This window comes from Hemicordylus capensis, chromosome 5, assembly GCF_027244095.1.
Source record: "Hemicordylus capensis ecotype Gifberg chromosome 5, rHemCap1.1.pri, whole genome shotgun sequence".
NCBI classification, from domain to species: Eukaryota; Metazoa; Chordata; class Lepidosauria; order Squamata; family Cordylidae; genus Hemicordylus; species Hemicordylus capensis.
Window position 1 is genome coordinate 161,211,473 of NC_069661.1, and position 20,116 is coordinate 161,231,588.

Genomic DNA, 20,116 nt, shown 5'->3' on the forward strand with positions numbered 1-20,116 from the left:
CTCCCCAGAGATGGCTGTTTGTTTAGTCTCTCTCCCCTTACAGTCTTAAAATCAGCTTTCCTATCTTTTTGTAACTTCTAAATAAATCCTTGTTCTTCAAACTTAAAAAACTGTCTCCAGACCTCTTGCTCGGCTGAATTCTCCCCAAACTGGTTTTGCTCTGCTGTTTGGGGACTGAACTACCATTCTTCCCTTCAGGGGTATAATTGATACCCCTCAGGTATTTGCTGTAATTGACCAGCTCCTGAGGGGCCCCCAGATCCACTCCTCCCTATTTTCTTCATTATCTCCCTCACTCAAAGGGGCTGCCAGGGAGAAGGGCAGATACAGGCCCCTAATCCCCTCACTATGCCCCTGGTTCCCCTACAATAATAACTACCACCATAACTGCGAATACTATGGCTGTTCCTTAGGTAACCAGCTCTAAAATCCATGAAGGTCATTCACACAATCAAAAACTATGTTCTTTCCAGGTTTGGGAGCTGTATATGCTTCCAATTTTTGGTTATGAGGAAACAAGTTAAGACAAAAACCTGGGTAGAAGTGATTGTGTGGAAGCAATGCAGGAGGAAAGCTGCCCAGGTTTTCCTCCTACCTTACTTCCATACAACACAAAATTGGGAGCACACACAGCTTCCAAACCTGGTAGAACACAGTTTTTGATTATGTGAATGACCTCTTCATTTATGATAGCTTAGTCTGATAGCTCGTTAATAAGCCACGTTAAAAAAAAAATGGGGAGGAGCAGGAACCCCTCAGAGCACCTGATCAGCATTTCTTACATATGAGTATAACAACCTTCATTCACAAGTTGGTGAATTCTTTCATCTAATTTAGCTACGAGATTTCTGAATGAACTCTTGATCAGAACAAAAGAAAGATAATGGGGCTATTCTCACGATTAACAAAAATCGGGCTAGGATTGCCTAGCCCGATTTTTGGTAATCGTCAGAACCACCAGGCTCGGCTGCAAGCACGGTGGTTCTAGAGCAGGTAACCCGCTCTGGAACCCCTGGTAAAAAGCAGGTTTGCAGAGAGAGCGCTCAGCAAACCTGCTTTTTACAATCATGAGTAGCCACGGCGCACCTTCAGGCCATGCCTACTCATGAGTAGACCCCCCCGGCCCGGAGGCAAAAAGCCGCCTCCCGGCTCGGGGGTCTCCCCAGTATGCCCTGCATGCTCGCTCAGGGCATACTGGGGTTTGCGGGAGCCGCACGGCCCCCGAGCTCCCCAACCCCCGCCAGCTCCGTCTCAGAGCCGGCAATCGTGTGGGTGGCTGATCCAGCCGCCCAGGGCTCCCTCCCCACTCACCCGAAGGAACCAGGTCTCACGGATCGTGAGACCCAGCTCAATATATTACCAAGTCAAAGTTTGAAAGAAAGTACAGCTAAATTTGAAAAGGATGTGGCTAACCTAATTCAAGTAATTATTTCTAACATTGTTACTTTAAGACTGACACTGGAGTGAATCACAGCTTATAGCAAATTCAGTCTGACAGGACCAAGTCTAATAGTTTTACCAACATCGTGGTCTTCCTTTAATTCCAAATAACCAGCTCATTGCCTGAGGCTGCTGCTAAAAATGTTCACCCCTACAAGAAATACTGAGGAAACAGTAAATGTGTGTGTGTGTGTGAGAGAGAGAGAGAGAGAGAGAGAGAGAGAGAGCGCCAAAGCTTTGTGGCTTTCATAGATTCTCTTAATGAACAGACATGAGAATAAGCAGTGCATGTGTTTCAGCTGACTCTGAGTAGCTATAAATTATGCACTTGATGTGGATACAAGTGGGAGAGGAGAATTTCTTTGGTTTCACGTTTGCATAGAGCAGTGGCTCCGAAGTGTAGACAGCAATCATATGTTCTCTCAGTGCACATTACAAAGGTCAGACTGTCACACCACAATTGGATCTAGTGCCTACTCATGCATCAAGCTATCAAACTGGCTACATGCTCACTTGCTCACTGAATGCATATGAGGTACTTTGGCACCATTTCTCATGTCTCTGCCAGCAATGCAAATGCCCCTAATCTGAAATAACTAGAATGATGAAAGAGTAGTTCAACATCTACTTGCTTATTCAGTAGATGTGTCGATGTCATACACGGCACACTTGTACATTATATTAACAGTGTGTGCCACTTTTCATTCTGAATGACATCATATTCTTTGCAACAGGGGTTCCCAATCTTGAGTCCCCAGTTGTTGTTGAACTACAACTTCCATAATCAGCCAGCGTGGTGTAGTGGTTAGAGTGCTGGACTAGGACTGGGGAGACCTGAGTTCAAATCCCCATTCAGCCATGAAACTAGCTGGGTGACTCTGGGCCAGTCACTTCTCTCTCAGCCTAGCCTACTTCACAGGGTTGTTGTGAAAGAGAAACTTTAGTACACCGCTCTGGGCTCCTCGGAGGAAGAGTGGGATATAAATGTAATAATAATAATCATCATCATCATCCTCAGCCACAGGCCAGGGGTACAGATCCCCTCTAGGCCTTTGAGGCCCCTCTCATTTTCGTGAACTTTCCCCTACCAAACCATATCTCCCACACAAAAGTGTGTTTCCTCACCAGAACAAATCTGAGGAGTTGCTCCTCAAGCTTTCCCTCTCTCTGAATCCCTGATTGTGGATGATGAGAGTTGTAGTCCAGTAACATTTGGGGACCCCAGGCTGAGAACCCCTGCTTTAACTGCCCCTGAAAGAGGGCTCCTGTTCTGTCATAGATTGCACTGGATACTTACCGATGTAACTCCAGAGGCAGAACAAGTAGCCAATCATCAATGGGGACAACAGCATCTAATTAGAAATCTGATTCAAAATGACAATGTTTGTGTGCCTGTCACCCCTGTTATCTGATTTCATCCTGAATGGGCTGGGGGAGTAGAAATGACTCAGACACGGACAATGAATGGCCCAACAAAAACAATTTGATGTTGTGATGAGAAATTGTAGAATATGTACCTGGCCATATGTATATATGTTGGTGATTGAACAGAAAAACTGTACAGCAGACACAGCTTGGGTTTGGATGCACACTAGAATTTGCTGAGATTTTTTTTTCAACAAAGCTTCACTCACAAAGTTCAATGAAGAGTCTGAAACTTAGATGTACTTCCATCTTGAAAGCTAAGCTTATTTTGCCCCATGCCTAGAAGGCAGATCACATCTGAACCCCCTATTCTGTGCTTCTTGGTGGAAAGGTGAGATCCTGAGGTCATTCATACAATCATTCCATACTTTGAGACCTTTCTCATGACCAGTGAGAAATGGCAAGAGAGTTAGTGGGGTGGCAGCCTCAAAAAGCTCACCTCCCCACAGACAAGCAGGTCCATCCAGCTGCTGGTTTCTTCGAGGGCCGGGGTGCTGGACACTTTGCCCTGCATCGCCTTGCCCCCCAGAGCTCCCATAATGCACCATGCGAGTGTGTGGTGCATTATGGGGATCCTCCACCCCGCAGCCAGCTGGGAGCTCCACAATCATGGCTGGCAGACAATAGAAAAAATTGGTTTAGGAGAGCACTCACTTTCCTAACCTTTTTTTTAGAGGGAGGCTCAGTAGGGTGGTTTGTTGCCACAGTGCTGCTGGGATTGGGTCCGATCCCTGTGTTACACACGTGTGTGCAAAACCAGGTTCGGCTTCCTTAGTCCAGCTTTGCATGCACATGTGAACAGCTTCTTTGTGTGGAAGCAAGGTAGAAGGAAAACCTACCCAAGTTTTCCTCCTACCTTGCTTCCACACAATGAAGCTATTCTCACAACCAGGGGAAATCAGGCTGAGGGAGCCTAGCCCAGTTTCCCCTGGCTGTCTGCTGCCATGGGAGCTGCCGAGCTCCCGGCAGCAAACTGCAAAAACTACCCCTCCCCTTAAATGAAGTTAGTGGAGCGAGCGCTCCGCTAACCCCACTTTCTTGATTGTGTGCTGCCGCGGCGCAGCTCTGCACCATGGCAACACATGAGGAGACCCCTACCAGGAGGCTGAAACAAGCTTCTCGCCCCCGGGGAGTCTCTTCAGAATTCCCCGCAGACTTGTGTGGAGCATCTTGGAAATTCCGGGGCCGTGCAGCCCCCGATCCCAACCATCCTTTCCGGCTCCATGACAGAGCAGGCAGTCATGTGGGCAGCCAATCTGACCACCTAGGGACGGCTCCCAACTCATGTGTGGGGAGAGTGGGCTAAGCCTGCTCTCCCTGCACTACCCCGAACTGTGCTTCACACAGATCATGTGAAGTGCCCCACTCACTTCTACCCGGGTTTCCCTTCTATCCAGGTTTTCCTCTTCTTGCTTCCAGACAATCTCATTTAAGGGAAGGGGGAATTAGGTGAGCTAGCCACCTTGGAATAAACGGGCTCACCTGTGAGCCCAGTGGTTCCCACGATCACTAGAAAGCAGGCCAGTTTCCCTTAGCCCACTGTCTAGTGATCGTGGAAATAGCTGCTGAATAAATGTGTACCTGCTTCTCCTAAATAGTTAGAGGCAGCTTACAACAACAACAACCTCAATAACAATATTCAAATAAAATTCCAATAAAGTAACAAATAAATTAGCTAAAAGTAGCACAGCAGCAAAATAAGAATAGATGTAGATACGACAACAAATATTTATATACCGCTTTTCAACAAATTTTGAAAGCGGTTTACACAGAGAAATAACAAATAAATAAGATGGATCCCTGTCCCCAAAGGGCTCAGAATCTAAAAGTAAACATAAGATAGACACCGGGGCACTTCTCACAATCAGCAAAAATCGGGCTAGCAGAGGCTAGCCCGATTTTTCTTGACCGTAAGAACCACTGGGCTCGCAGCCAAGCCCAGTGGTTCTTGAGCGGGTAACCCGCTCGAGAACCCCTGGCAAAAAGCAGGTTTGCGGAGTGAGCGCTCCAGCAAACCTGCTTTTTACGATCATGAGTAGCCACACCACGCCTTCGCACCGCACCTACTCATGAGTAGACCCCCGGAAGGGAGGCTTAAAAGCAGCCTCCCGGCTCAGGGGTCTCCCCAGTATGCCCTGTGCAGTCGCACAGGGCATACTGGAGCTTGAGGAGGCTGTGCGGCCCCCGTTCACCCCAATCCTCACCGGCTCCATCGTGTGGGCGGCCAATTCAGCCGCCCAGGGCTCCCTGCCCGCTCGTGAGCGGGGAGAGCAGGCTTAGCCTGCTCTTCCCGCTCACCAGGAGAAACCGGGTCTCACTGATCGTGAGACCCGGTCCACCAGCAACAGTCACTAGAGGGGTACTGTGCTGGGGGTGGATAGGACCAGTTACTCTCCCCCTGCTAAATAAAGAGAATCACCTTGTTAAAGAGGTGCCTCTTTTCCCAGTTAGCAGGGGTTGAAGGAAGACGAAATTAGCACAGTAGCAGATAAAAATGCAAATCGCATACAACACATAAAAGTTACACCTTAAAACAGATGATGCAACAAAAGATACAACAGGGATAACCTAAGCTTTTCTGTGCCGAAAGAGCACCTGAGAGACAGGCTATGAAGCTCTTCTCACGATCAGTGAGAAGAGCTTCTGGCGGGTATGTGGGGAGAGCGGGCTTAGCCCACTATCCCCACAGATGAGCAGCCTCCAAGCTCTGAGTAGCCGAATCGGCTGCCCACATAACTACCGTCACCGTCACGGAACAAGTGAAGGCTGCAGGGAACGGAGGCTGCCCAGCCCCCAGAAGTTCCAGGATGCCCCGCGCAAACACGTGAGGCATTCTGGAGAGACCTACGTTAACCTCATGTAAGGGGAGGGGAGCCCGGTGGTTCTAACAATCAGTTGAAAGTGGGCTAGGTTCCCTTAGCCTGCTTTCTACTGATCATCGGAATATCTTCTACATGTTTCACTCACCACATCATGGAACTCTGACTGAGCTTGTTGAGAATTCTAAGGACTCTCTACCAGCTGGCAAATAAAACGAAAAGTGATGACTGACAAACATGAAAGGAAAGAGGATCCCTATTTTGTAACTATCAAATTTGGAAACATTCTAACAATCCTGAGGAAAATATTAATCCATAGAATTCAAAAGCATGAGAGTTGGGAAGCTTATGAAACCGGGCTTTTCTTCCCTGTCATCTTGTTTCTAATCCTTCCTAATTTCCCCATCACACTTCCAAATGTATGCATGAGGGCTAGAAGCTTATTTAAGAAACCTGAAAACTAAGATTCTCAGGAAGCAGAGCCCACACAGAAATTCTTTGGAGATGGTGTGAAGTATGTGAGCCATTGTCTGTAAAGAGGCATTTGAACTTTGAAGGACAGGAAAGTAGTGACTCATATAGGTAGCAAAGGTCTTCTCATGATCGGTGAGAAGAGCTTCTGTCAGGTCTGCAACCTTAGCCCACTCTCCCTGCAGACTATCCTGTCCAGAGCCCTGGGCGGCCGGATTGGCCTCCCACATGACTGCTGGCTCTGTTACAGAGCTGGGAGGGGTGGTGGGGATTGGGGTCTGTCTGTCCCCTGGAAGTTCCAGGATCCTGGAGAGACCACCGAGGTCGGGAGGCTGCTTGCAGCCTCATAGTTGGGGGCCTACTCATGTGTAACCATGCGCTGTGGTGACACATGCGCAACAAAATGAGGTTAACTGAGCCCTCACTCCATTAACCTCATTTAAGGAGAGGGTGTTTTAGGCGGGCTAGCTGCCTTGGGAGCACCAGTCTCACCCGCAGTCTGATAGTTCCCATGATCAACGGAAAGCAGGCTAAGCTCCCTTAGCCCGCTTTCCATTAATCATGGGAATAGCCTCAGGAGCTGTGGAAGAGAGGTTACTGCTTGGAAGGTGGGTTCAGGCTCTAATTCAGACGAAGAGGCTATTCCCCCGATCAGGCGAAATCGGGCTAGGGGAGCCTAGCCCGATTTCGCCTGACCGTGAGAACCACTGGGCTCGCAAGCGAGCCCGGTGGCCTCCAGGCAATTAACCCACCAAACTACCCCTCCCCTTAAACCTGGTTTGTGGGGCGAGCGCTCTGCATACCCTTTAAAAAAAACTCATGTGTTGCTGTGCCGCGGCTCCGTGCCGTGGCAACTCATGAGTAGACCCCCGATTGGGAGGCTCAAAAGCAACTCACGCAGGGCATGCTGGAGCTTCCAGCAGTCATGCAGTCCCAGATCTCCCCAGCCCCCACCAGCTCTGTAACAGAGCTGGTAGTCATACTCGATCCTGCTCGTGTGTGGGGAGAGCAGGCTAAGCCCGCTCTCCCAACTAATCCCCTAGAGGCTCTTCTCACAGATCGTGAGAAGAGCCTCAAATAGTAGTACTATTTGAGGCGAGTCTCATGATCAGTGAGACTCGCCAAAAGAAGGTCTCAAAGCAATGCCCAGATTGGCTGCCCACATGACTGCCAGCTCCATCACAGAGCCGGCAGGGGCTGCGGGGACTGGGGGCTGCAGGGCCCCCAGGAGTTCCAGGATGCCCCATGCAAGCGTGCGGGGCATCCTGGAGAGAGCCCTAGGGCTGGGAGGCTTGTTTCAGCCTCCCAGCGGGGGTGTCCTCATGTATTGCCGCAGCACGGAGCCACACTAAGGCAATACACAATTTAAAAGCGTTAGCGGAGTGCTCGGGGAGGGGAGGGGTGTCCAAGCGGGTTACCTGCTTTGGGGAAACCAGGCTTACCTGAGACCCCGGGGGTTTCCACGATCTGTGGAAACTGGGCTAAGTTCCCTTAGCCCTCTTTCCACTGATCATGAGAATACCGTCTTACTCTAGTATTGGTGCTGCACCCATTATTTTGTTATTCTGCTAAACAAAAGTAGCTGTCGTGTTTGACCCTACTCTTTCATGTCTACCACAGCGAAGCTATTCACACATGCAGATGAAACCGGCCTAAGGAAACCTAGCCTGGTTTTGCCTACGTGTGTGTATCACAAGTATACACTGAAGCTATTTTCACGATCACTGAAAAGCGGGCTAAGAGAGCTTAGCCCACTTACCAGGGATCGTGGGAACCACCAGGCCCACAGGCGAGCCCGGTGCTCCCAAGGCGGCTAGCCCACCTAATTACACCTCCCCTTAGACAAGGTTAACGGAGCAAGCGCTCCATTAACTTCATCTTTTTGCTCGTGTGTTGCCATGGTACACGGTGACACATGCGTAGATCCCTGACCAGGAGGCATCCTGGAACTCACGCAAGGCATCCTGGAACTTCCAGGGGCCACACGGCCCCCGATCCCTGCAACTCCTGCCAGCTCCGTGACGGAGCTTGCAGTCATGTGGGGGGCTGATCCGGCCGCCCAGGGCTGCCTCTTGATCATCTACCTCTTGATCATCTAATCCCCCTCTCCCCACAGAACCCCCTCCGGCGCTTCACACCGATTGTGTCAAGTGCCTCACTCTCTCCTAACCCCAGTAATGTGATTGTTTGTCAACCGTGGCTGCGTGCAGCTATGGCTGGCAGACTGTGGAGATCCCGGCCAGCTCTGAGGAGGGGAGAGGAGATCCCCATAATGCACCACGCACTTATGCGGTGCATTATAGGAGCTCTAGGGCGTGAGGTCAGCTTTTTACGGCTTCTTCCCCACTAACTCTCTTGCCCCTTTTCACTGCTCGTGAGAAAGGGCTCAGCATGAACTGAGGATCATTAAGAAGATTGCATCTACTATAATATCTATTGTGTTATATTTCAGTAAAGGAGAATCCTTTTCTGATGCTGTATTTTGTCCCAGTATAACCTTTATCTTGAGCAATCTAAACAATCATATCCATAACTGCAGAAGACAAGCTGAACTTTGCCGGTGATGTGTGTGTACAATATTATAGATTGTCCTGCCCCGGGGCTTTGGAATATGCTCCCTGAACGAGCATCTCCTTCTCTGTTTGTTTTCAGGGAGACTCTCAAGACTCACCTGTTCTCACCGGCTATTAATTAGAATTAATTTTAATAATTTGTTTTCATAATCGTTTTATGCTACTGTTTTAATTGTTTCTTGTATTTTAATCTGTGCTGATTTTTAAAATATTGTTTTAAATTTTTGTACACCACCGAGTGATGTGTACATCAGGTGGTATAAAAATATGATAGATAGATAAATAAATAAATGAACCAATTACACACACACATATTCTTACACACGCACACGCACACACGCACACAAACGTTCACACACACGTTTTTCTAGAGCAATCTATAAAGAGCATGTTATATATTCTAAGAACACATATCCTTGTCTTTGCTATTTTAAGTGCACCTATGATCAGTACTGTGTTCATCAGCTGTAGTAATTGGTGGCAAGAATGAGAGATGTAGATAGGAGGATGAACACCTAGATGTACATATCAGGTATAAATATAAATATAAATATACATACACACACATATACATACACACACATGTTTTTCTAGAGCAGTCTATAAAGAGCATGTTATATATTCTAAGAATGCATTGCCTTGTCTTTGCTATTTTAAGTGCACCTTAGGAAGCTATGATAATTACTGTGTTCATCAGCTGTAGTAATTGGCGGCAAGAATTTTCACATCAGATAGAGCACACATTGCTATGGGAACCCAGTCAGTAATAACAGTTCAGGTAGCTGGGAGAAAGGAATCCCCAGTTAGAAATCTTGGGCACCTGCAGGTGTAAAGGATTTTTCCACCTACTCTTTTCTTGAAATCTCTCTCCTAAGAGCAAGATCCAGGGGAAAAAACCACATGTTTTAAAATAAATCAAAGACAGATTTGCAAGAGCCTGCTCTTATACGGCATAACAGAGCTGATAGAATGTGTGCACCACTGCAGCTGAAGTACTTTGCAGATAAAAGGAACCAAGGGGATAAAGAATCTCATATATTCCAAGCAACTTGAAAAAGCCTTGCAGCCTACATGAGCTCCAGTACAAAGTGACCCACTCCCCACAGTAGGTTTGCAGGCAGTATTGCTCTTATTACAATTTAAAGTCCCCTTTCCACAGCTAAAATGGTGCAAAGGAGTCTTTGAAAATAAGGCACAGTCACCATTCATCCAACATGTTCCTTATGGCCACTGGTTTGTATTTCTCTCAAAAGGGATAAATCAGCATTTACCTGTTTGTTTCCTGAAAGCTCGTGACAAGTCTTAATAATTGTAAATGAAGTCACTTTTCTCTGTCCACTTTTTAAGGTGTGTGCATGGGCATAGCTATAATTAAAAGGGGGAGGGGGAAAATGTCCCTGGGCTCCAGAGTGGGTGGGCCCACTGGAGAGGTGACAGCTCACTCTTCTCTCTCCCTCTTTTGCCTTCCCAGCACACTGGCATGCTGTTGGCTCCTGACTTGAATCTCAGATTCAAGAGAGATTAGTGTTCTTCAGGAGGGGAGGGGACAGGAGAGAGGCATGTCAGGCAGTGACCCTCCTTCCTCCTTTCTTCATGACTGGCTGGTTAGTGCTCAGGTTCAGCCTACCCTCCCTTAGCCTTCGTGACAGGCTCAGCAGTGAGAGAAATCTAGCATCAGCCATCTAGTCACATGGAAAGGAGGAGGGAGGGATGTTACCTGACTGACACTCCTCCCCTCCCAAAGCTGATACAGAGTTGGGAAAAAACCCTGAGGCTATTCACACGATGGGAGAAGCCCGCTCTCCCTGCAAACCGACCCCATTATACCCTATGAGGAAAAAAATTAAAATAACATTCAAAAATTCATAAAAAATTGTATGAGTGTCCAATTGCTTTGGGGTTTGGGTGGCAGGTACCCCTGGGTGCCAGCTACCAACCTACCAATTTTTGGATTTCTGAACTGGTTCAAACCGGTTCATACCGGTTCGAACCGGTTCGAATTTGAACCAAACCAAGGGGAGGTTCGAGCAAAACCAAAACCGAACCACCCCCTCCTGGTTCGAACCTGGTTCAGATTCAAACCGAATAGGGCAAACCGGTTTTGAACACATCCCTATTCAGTTTACCCCTAAAACATGGGGGAAATTATAAGACAGTGAGGCTATTCTCATGATGGGGGGGGAAACCAGGCTATAGAAGCCCAGCCCAGTTTTTCCCCATCGTGAGAACCAGCAGGCTCACGGGCGAGCCCAGTGTTTCTCTGGCAGCTAGCCCGCAAAAGTAGCCCTCCCCTTAGCTCAGATTAGCGGAGCGAGTGCTCTGCTAACCCAGGTTTTCTGATTGTGTGCCACCACGGCACATCTCCACAGCATGGCAGCACACGAGGAGACCCCCACCGGGAGGCTGCAAGCAGCCTCCTGGGCTCAGGGGTCTCTCCAGGACTCTGGAGGACCCTGGGGATCTATCCTAAGCCTGCTTTCCCCGCAGAACCCCCTTCGGTGCTTCACACCGATCATGTGCAGCGCCTCAGCAAACCCCCATATGATCCTATTATGGTTTTTTTGGGGGGGGGGAATTGTTTAAAATCACTTGCTTGCCCATTTCTTTCATGGATTGGGTGGTAGGTAGCACCCATCATGCCCTACTACCCAACTCACTTTGGTGTCCCTAGGAGCCACCAATGTGGAATAATGGGGTGTTTTGAGTTCCCCATTTTTCCCTATGGCCGAAACACTCAAAACATTTTGGACTGGGTCTCATTATCTGTGAGACACGGTTTGGGGTGGTGAGTGAGAAGAGCGGGCTAAGCCCACTCTCCCCGCTCACAAGCAGGGAGGGAGTCCTGGGTGGCCTGATTGGCCGCCCACACGATTGCCGGCTCCGAGACGGAGCCGGCTGGGAGGCTGGGGAGCTCGGGGGCTGTGCGCCCCCCAGAAGCCCCAGTATGCCCTGCGCAAGCGTGCAGGGCATACTGGGGAGACCCCCGGAGCAGGGAGGCTGCTTTTCACCTCCCCTCTGGGGATCTACTCATGAGTAGGCATGGCACGAAGCCGCGCCATGGCTACTCACGATTCTAAAAACCAGGTTTTCAGAGTGCTCACTTCACAAACCTGGTTTTGGAGCAGGGGTTCTTGAGCTGGTTACCTGCTCCAAAACCACTGGGCTCGCAGAACCCAGTGGTTCTGGTGATCGGCAAAAATCAGGCTAGCCTCCACTAGCCCGATTTTTGCTGATTGTCAGAATAGCCCCTTTGAGTTCTTCTGTTGAAACAGCTGGCTCAATCGTTGTTTCAACAGAACGTTTTCGCCATTTTGCATTTTGTTTCAAGCTTGAAACAGAACGCAAAACCTCTTTCATGCACATCACATTTTTCCCATCCCCACCACAGCCCTTGTGGACCCAGAGGCACACCTGAATGTTGAGTGTGGCATAGGAACATAGGAACATAGGAAACTGCCATATACTGAGTCAGTCCATTGGTCTATCTAGCTCAGTATTGTCTTCACAGACTGGCAGCGGCTTCTCCAAGGTTGCAGGCAGGAATCTCTCTCAGCCCTATCTTGGAGAAGCCAGGGAGGGAACTTGAAACCTTCTGCTCTTCCCAGAGCGCCTTCAACCCCTGAGGGAAATATCTTGCAGTGCTCACACATCAAGTCTCCCATTCAGATGCAACCAGGGCAGACCCAGCTTAGCTATGGGGACAAGTCATGCTTGCTACCACAAGACCAAATGTGATGGGAAGGAAAATCCTCAAGCCTTCCATTTTGGATGGTTTTTCTTGCACAGGACTTTCTGAGTCCCATATATTATTCCCATATATTTCCTCCTTTTATTCCCATAAGTATGCTCCCTAAAGAGTTTCCACAAAGGCATTTATTGTTGCATAGCTTTGCATTAACAAAGTTTGGTTTTGGATATATTTCTCTTCTCAAACTCCATGAGGTGACTGTGTCCTTATATACCCTCTCTTGTCTTTCACAATTTGACAGAGCAGACTGCAGATGGTGTTCTTGGAAATCAGGTTCCACCTGCTGCAACTCATTTTTCTCTCTCTTGTTAGGTGCTCAAGCCCTTCCAGCTTTCAGGAAAAGCAGGCATAGCAGCAGCAGTAGTACTACTACTAGTACTACCAGTAGTAGTAGCAGTAGCAAAATTTCAATATAGATCTGTGAGGCCAAGACTGCAAGAGCTTAGTACTATTCAGATGATACGTTCAACACTTGTACAACAAGTGTACACTATACACAGTTATAGTGTACACAAATACAGATATTCACAAATTATGTTGAACACAGATAGAGCAGTACACTTCCTACCTGAACCCTGCATTTGAGGGAGGTTCTGCCAAGGATAATATTTCAACCATGTACAGCCATTCACACAAAAACATGTGGTGTGTGTGTGTGTGTGTGTGTGTGTGTGTGTGTACAGACACTTGTAAAACATGTCTAATAGCATGTATAGTTCATACACACCTACAGAACTGTACACACGTACAGTTATTAATACGATGAGGCTCTGTACACAATCAATGAGGCAGTTCTCACAATCAGTGGGAGCCGCCTGGGGAGGGTTAGCGGGGAGAGCGGGCTTAGCAGACTGCGTGCACACAAGCAGGCAGTCTGCTCTGGGTGGCCGAAGTGGCCACCCACACGACTGCTGGCTCCGTTAGGGAGTCAGTGGGGGCTGGGAGGATCGGGGGCTGCGTGGCCCCCGGAAGCTCCAGCATGCCCTGTGCAAGTGCGCAGGGCATGCTAGAGAGACCCTTGAGCCAGGAGGCTGCTTTTAAGCCTCCCGGTGAGGGGTCTACTCATGAGTTGCCGCGGTGCAGGGGTGCGCTGCAGCAACACACAATTTTAAAAGCCAGGTTTGCGGAGCAATTGATCCGCAAACCTGGTTTTAAGGCAGGACTACTTAAGCAGGTTACCCACTGAAGAACCACCGGGCTCGCAGCCAAGCCCAGTGGTTCTCACGATGGGAGAAAATCGGGCTAGCATCCGCTAGCCCGATTTTCTCCCATTGTGCGAATAGCCTCAATGTGTAGAGCCTCATGGGGTTATGCAGGGAGGGAGGGCTTAGCTTGCTCTTCCTGCACACAAGCAGGCGCACGACCAGATTGGCCACCCAGATGAGTGATTGTTTGGGTTGGGTTCTCCTGCGTCCGGCCATGGCTCCTTTGGGAGCTCTGGGGGTTGGGGGAAAAGGAGCCCCACGTCACGCCCCCACCAGCCCCTGGAGTCTCAGGAAGGCACTGCATGAGTGTGCAGCACCTTCCTGGGGTCCCCTTCCCCTCTGCCCCCCCCCGAGTGTGTCAGCCGTGACTGCAAGCAGCCGTGGCTTACACATGATCAAGCCAATATGGTTAACTGGGTAGTTAACTGGGTAGTTTTCTTCCTACCTTGCTTCCACGCAACTGAAAATTGGGAGCACACACAGCTTCCCAACCTGGTTAGAACACCGTTTTGATTGCGTGAATGACCTCATACTCTTTCAGCCTGGCTTACTTCACAGGGTTGTCATGTTGCTCAAATGCTGCCCAGAGTTCCTGGGAGAGAGGGAGGGATATAAAGACCCATGGTAATGGTGATGATTCCAATGGCAAAGACATACCCATTCCAAGGAAGCCCAGTGCCTTCCTATTAATCTTTTTCGTGGAGAGCTAATCATATCACTGAAGCTCTTCCCACGATCAGTATAAAGCGGGCTAAGGGAGCCTATCCCACTTTCTACTGATCATGGGAATCACCAGGCTTGCAGGCAAGCCCGGTGATTCCAAGGTAGCTAGCTTGCCTAATTCCCCCTCCCCCTAAATGAGGTTAATGGTTAACTGCTGCCAGCCTCCTGGTCTCAGAGGTCTCTCCAGAACTTCCACATGGCCCCCAATCCCCACATCCCACACCGGCTCCATGACGGAGCCAGCAATCATGTGGGCGACTGATCTGGCCACCCTGGGCTGCATATTTGATCATCTGCAGGGAGAGTGAGATAAGTCCGCTCTCCACGCAGGCCAGCCAGAAACTCTTCTCACTGATTGTGAGAAAAGCTTCAATATGTTACAGGCTGCCTTGGGCAGTTTGTTACCATTGAGAAGGAGGCATACGTTGTTCACCTTTACACAACATTATAGTTGCAAGCCAAATTATCTGCAGAACCTCCTGTGTAATCTGCAAATCTGCTTCGGGGGCATATTTAGCAGCATCTATGTTCGGGGTCTGCTTGCCTGGCTTGCCCTCATAACCTATGAATGGGTATGCAACCGCAGCTTCTCTGCCCTTCCTCTCTTCTGGATCCATCACCATCACCCACTCATTTGCTGCCCCCAATGGGCTGGGGATTATAGGCCTTTTCCCTGAGCACTCACCAAGTAGCGTGTATTCCAGTGGTGAGTGGGTGACAAGGGAGGGGGCTTAGCCACAGACATCCATAGTAGCCCAGGCAATTAGTGCCAACAGGCTGCCCTGATTGCTAGAAACGCCCCCTCCATCACCTGGCATCACCTTGGATGTGAATTCCACCAACAACGTCCCTGTGCTCAAACATGGATGGGGCACAGTAAAATAAAAGTTTCACTGGATGGATGAATTATTGTGAATGAGTGAAAAATTCACTTTGGATATCTTGAGATCCTTTCATCACTGTAAGTGTTTCAATGCGAGGAGACCGAATTTAATTACACTATGGGTCAAACTAGACATGTTGGTGGTTCCATATGCATAGGCGTAGGAATTGCTGCAACAGTAGCAGCTTGACCTAATGAGCCAGGAGGTAGGGGAGGCCTTCAGGTGGGCATATGAATGATTAACTAGCCCAGGGGTGTAGCTATAATTGAGCAGAGGGGTTTAAAAAACCTGGGTCCCCCAGCTCTACCCCTCCCTATTTTCTTCATTATCTCCCTCACTCCGAGGGGCACCAGGGAGAAGGGAGAACATGGGCTCCCTATCTATGGGCTCCCTAACATGGGCTCCCTAATTATGCCGCTGAACTTGCCTGCACAGCTCTACCTGATGAATGGCCAGCCTGCAGGCAGTGAAACTCTCATTAATACCAGGGCAGAGTGGGAGAGAGAGGTGGAACCAGACTGTCAGGAACCAGAGGGAACTGCGCCTCATTTGATGCGCAGGACATCTCTAGCTCATCAGGACAAGCCGTTAGTGGTCCCAGCCAAGGAGAAAAATAGGGTGGGTGTCAGGTTTTAACTTGCACACAGGTCACTGAAGCCTCCCCTCCTGCTGCTTATGTCCCCTCAGCATAAGGTCCCTTCATGAGCCAGCATGGTGCAGTGCTGGACTAGGGCCGGGGAGACCCGAGTTCAAATCCCCATTCAGCCATGAAACTAGCTGGGTGACTCTGGGCCAGTCACTTCTCTCTCAGCCTAACCTACTTCACAGGGTTGTTGTGAAAGAGAAACTCAAGTATGTAGTACACCGCTCTGGGCTCCTTGGAGGAAGAGCGGGATATAAAATGTAATCATCATCATCATCATCATCATCATCATCATCCAGTCAAACACACTTCTGGTATTAGAGCTTGGTTGAAGACAAAAAGGACAAAAGGAATCTAGGAAGAGCCCTACATTCCTTACTGCCACTCCCCTCCAGCTGTGAACATCTGGCTCATGCTTCCTCTCTCCATGTTTAAACACACAGAGCTGTTGCCATCACATCTAGTTTGGCCCCACGTTTCTGGTTTAGTGAGGTGCTTTGTGTTAATGTATTTCAATCCTCCATTTAGTACTAATAATGCTTAATTAAGAGATCATTTAATAATCCATAATGTTTATGGGATAGAGAAATTCCAGCACAGTTCTTCCATTTCTTCCTCTTTGCAAATGCTCCTGTAATGAGTGTCTTACTTAATCATAAATCAAACTACCACATAAATTAATATGGAATTTATTGTCTTCTGGCAAAATGAGGCTCCTTTGTTCAAGCACACTGAAGGAATAATTCCAAAAAAGGCAAACCCATCCTGAAGGCTGATTTACTTTTTACTCACATAAATGTTTCTTAAAATCCCCTTTCACCTCTTATGCTATAATCTTGGCATTGTTGAACTATCTGAATATAGAACTAGAAGCTACAGATTTAGTAAGTTTCACAAAGGTTGTAACCTTTCGGTCTTAGGTAACTCACCTGAAAGACCAATTGGTTCCACTGGGTAAATTCTCAGCAGTTTATCGAGACTACTGGAGTTTTTCCATAGATGTAACAGAGCCAGATTTTCACTTACTATTGGAGTCAGATCAAACTCCCATTGTTCTTAAAATCTCTCATCTGTAAAATATAGCTTATTAATACTCAGCTCCTCAACAAGGGTGTTATGAAGATTAATTAGCTAATATTTATATATCCGTTTCAGGATATATATCAGTGAAGCTGGTTTTTTCAGAGATAAAATCAGTGAAGCTTGGGTATTACGTTGCTTTAATTTTATGATCAAGTCCAGATAAAATACTTTTATTTAATGAGTAAAGAAAACTGCCTCTTAAAAGGCCTCACACTATGCTCTCCCCACAATATTTTAAAGGTGGCAACCTGATCCACTAGTATTCATGTTCCCATTGTGGTTGTCACTCAGCTAAACATTGCGCACATGTCTTATGCCATCAATGGAGTCTCCTCTCTTTGTCTTCTCCGATCAATACCCCACACAGTTGAATATATGTGCATGTGTATATGCATACATGCACGTAGGCTTAGCCACCTGCACTCCAGTTATATGCATGCAAACTCAGACCTATGAGGAATAGTTAGGAAATAGGGTATGGTAGCCCGGAGAAGAGGAAAACAGGGAGATATGATCACTATCTAAGGACTGTCACATATAAGAAGGAGTGGATTTGCTCACTGTTGCTCCAGAGGGTGGGACTAAAACCAGTGGGTTGAAATTCCAAGGAAACGGATTAGGAAAGAATTTCCTAATTGTAAAGTAATAGCTGATTGGCAGTGGAACAGTCCGCCTCATGTAGTAATGTGTTCTCCTACAAAAGGCCTTTGTGGCTAGGGGTGATGGGAGTTGTAGTTCAACCACATCTGGGGACCCAAGGTTAAGAAACCCTGCTCTAGAGGTTTTCAAATGGACATCTGTCAGGGATACTGTAGCACTTTCCTGCACCGAACAAGGGGTTGGACTAGAGGGGTGTGCATGGGACCCTTCTGGGCAGTTTGGTTCAAATTCAAACTGAATCTGAACCGAACTGCCAATCCACAAACCAGTTCAGTAGAACTGGCCAGTGGTTCAGTTCATGGACTCGAGCTGGGTCAAACAGGTTTGGCCTGTTCAACCCAGTTCAGGAGGCTTGTAAAGGGGGAACCTGTAAGGATTCCCCTTTACAAGCAAAGAGGAATCACTAACTCTTAAAGGGGGTTGAAAGGGTGGGTGAGAGAGCAGTTTACCCACAGCGAAGTGGCAACAGCTCCTCAGCAGTGGGGACAGGCCAGTGGCAGCTTCTCTAGATCCTGTTGGCACCTCCCGCCAGCAGTGCGGGCCAGCTGACTTGGTATAAGGCATAGGGACATAGGAAGCTGCCATAAACTGAGTCAGACCATTGGTCTATCTAGCTCAGTATTGTCTTCACAGACTGGAAGCGGCTTCTCCAAGGTTGCAGGCCGGAATCTCTCTCAGCCCTGTCTTGGAGATGCCAGGGAGGGAACTTAAAACCTTCTGGTCTTCCTAGAGTGGCTCCATCCCCTAATGGGAATACCTTCCAGTGCTCACACTTCTAGTCTCCCTTTCATATACAACCAGGGTGGACCCTGCATAGCTAAGGGGACAAATCATGCTTCCTCCCACAAGACCAGCACTCCTCTCATAGGCAGCTTCCTATGATCCCATGTATCCTGATTAGTTACATTGCATCTCCATATATAGTTCAAATCTAGGAGCCATGGGCCATATTCACATGCAACATAGAATTGTGTGTCTGATGGACCCACAGTTCTGCTCCCCACTGTGGTTAACTGTGGTTAATTTGCATGGAACATGAAACCAGAGCTGAATGGGCCAGAGGTTGCCAAACCTGTACATCGGAATGCAGGACACCCCTTCCAATGACACCTGTCCAGATTTGGATGTAATCAAATGTAATAAGCAGATGTAATAAGCAGATGTAATAAGCTGGGAGCCAACAGTCATCTAGAATGCAGTGAGAAGGGGGAACGGGCTGTGTGGGCTTCCTTCTTTTATGAAGGACAGCCTGCATAGCCAATGACAGTTGGAGAGAGGGAGGAGCTTCCTCCCTCTACTCTGATTTCAGGGAATGCAGCCTGCAGTTCCACATTCAGACATAATGCAGGCTGTATTCAACCATAGGTTGGGGTGGCAAAACTCACTGCATCCCAAGGGTTCAAATTGGAGTTTGGAGAGTGGAACCTCAGGTCACTTTCCACATGAAAACAGAGTTTGGAAGGGGTGTCCTGCATTCGGATGTACAGGTTTGACAACCTCTGGCCCATTCAGCTCTGGTTTTATGTTCCATGTGAATTAACCACAGTTAACCACAGTTCAGTGGTTAACTGTGGCTTACAAACCACGATATGGAACAGTTTCATTTCCTGGTTTGCAAACCATAGTTAAACCACAGCTCCCATGTTCAGAAGACGGGTGGATCAATACTTTAAGTAACTGGGATTCAGGGGCGGAGCCACCATTGAGTGAACACATTCAAAGAACCTGAGCTACCGCCCCTCAGGGGCCACGCCTCATGCCCCAGACACGCCCCCACATCTGACATCAGACACTGATGCTGGGGGCATGGCTAGGGGAGCCGTGGTGGTGGGCTGAGCTCAGGCCACTGCTGGCCTCCCTCCGTGCCTGCTGGGATTCCCTCCACTCAGCAAGTGTATGAGGAGAGAAGAGAGAGGAGTACACCGCCTCAGAGTTCCTTAGGCTTGTTTGCACAATCTACCAAGCTGTGGTTTGTTGGATTGTCAGAAGCAGGCCATTGTAATGACATTTGTAATATTAAGGTATAGAGTAAATTGTACTTGTTGGTACGGAGGGGGGAGTTTGTCACAGAGCTGTAGGTTTTTTTGTGACAGTCTAATGTTTTCTGCAGCATTTAGTTCCACCCTAAGTAGAAATACAGTGTTACGAAGTGAGGGCCAGAACAGGCTAGCGAAAAAGAAAAGTGATGAGCTATTCCTGAGGAAACAGATATTTCCAAATCTGTTTCAATCAATGAGATAATTGTCTAAAAAATCTCTTCCCTCATGATTTTCCAAGATATTTTGAATGCAATATTATCCAACTCACTTCATGTTACATGAGGGGAAAGAAACTTAATCAGACGTGCGCTGCAGTTCATCTGGTGCTCACTAGCAAAGTTCATATATGCCTTTTAGGCCCATCTGAACTGTTGTCTCTCGAATTTTCAGCTCATTAAAAGCT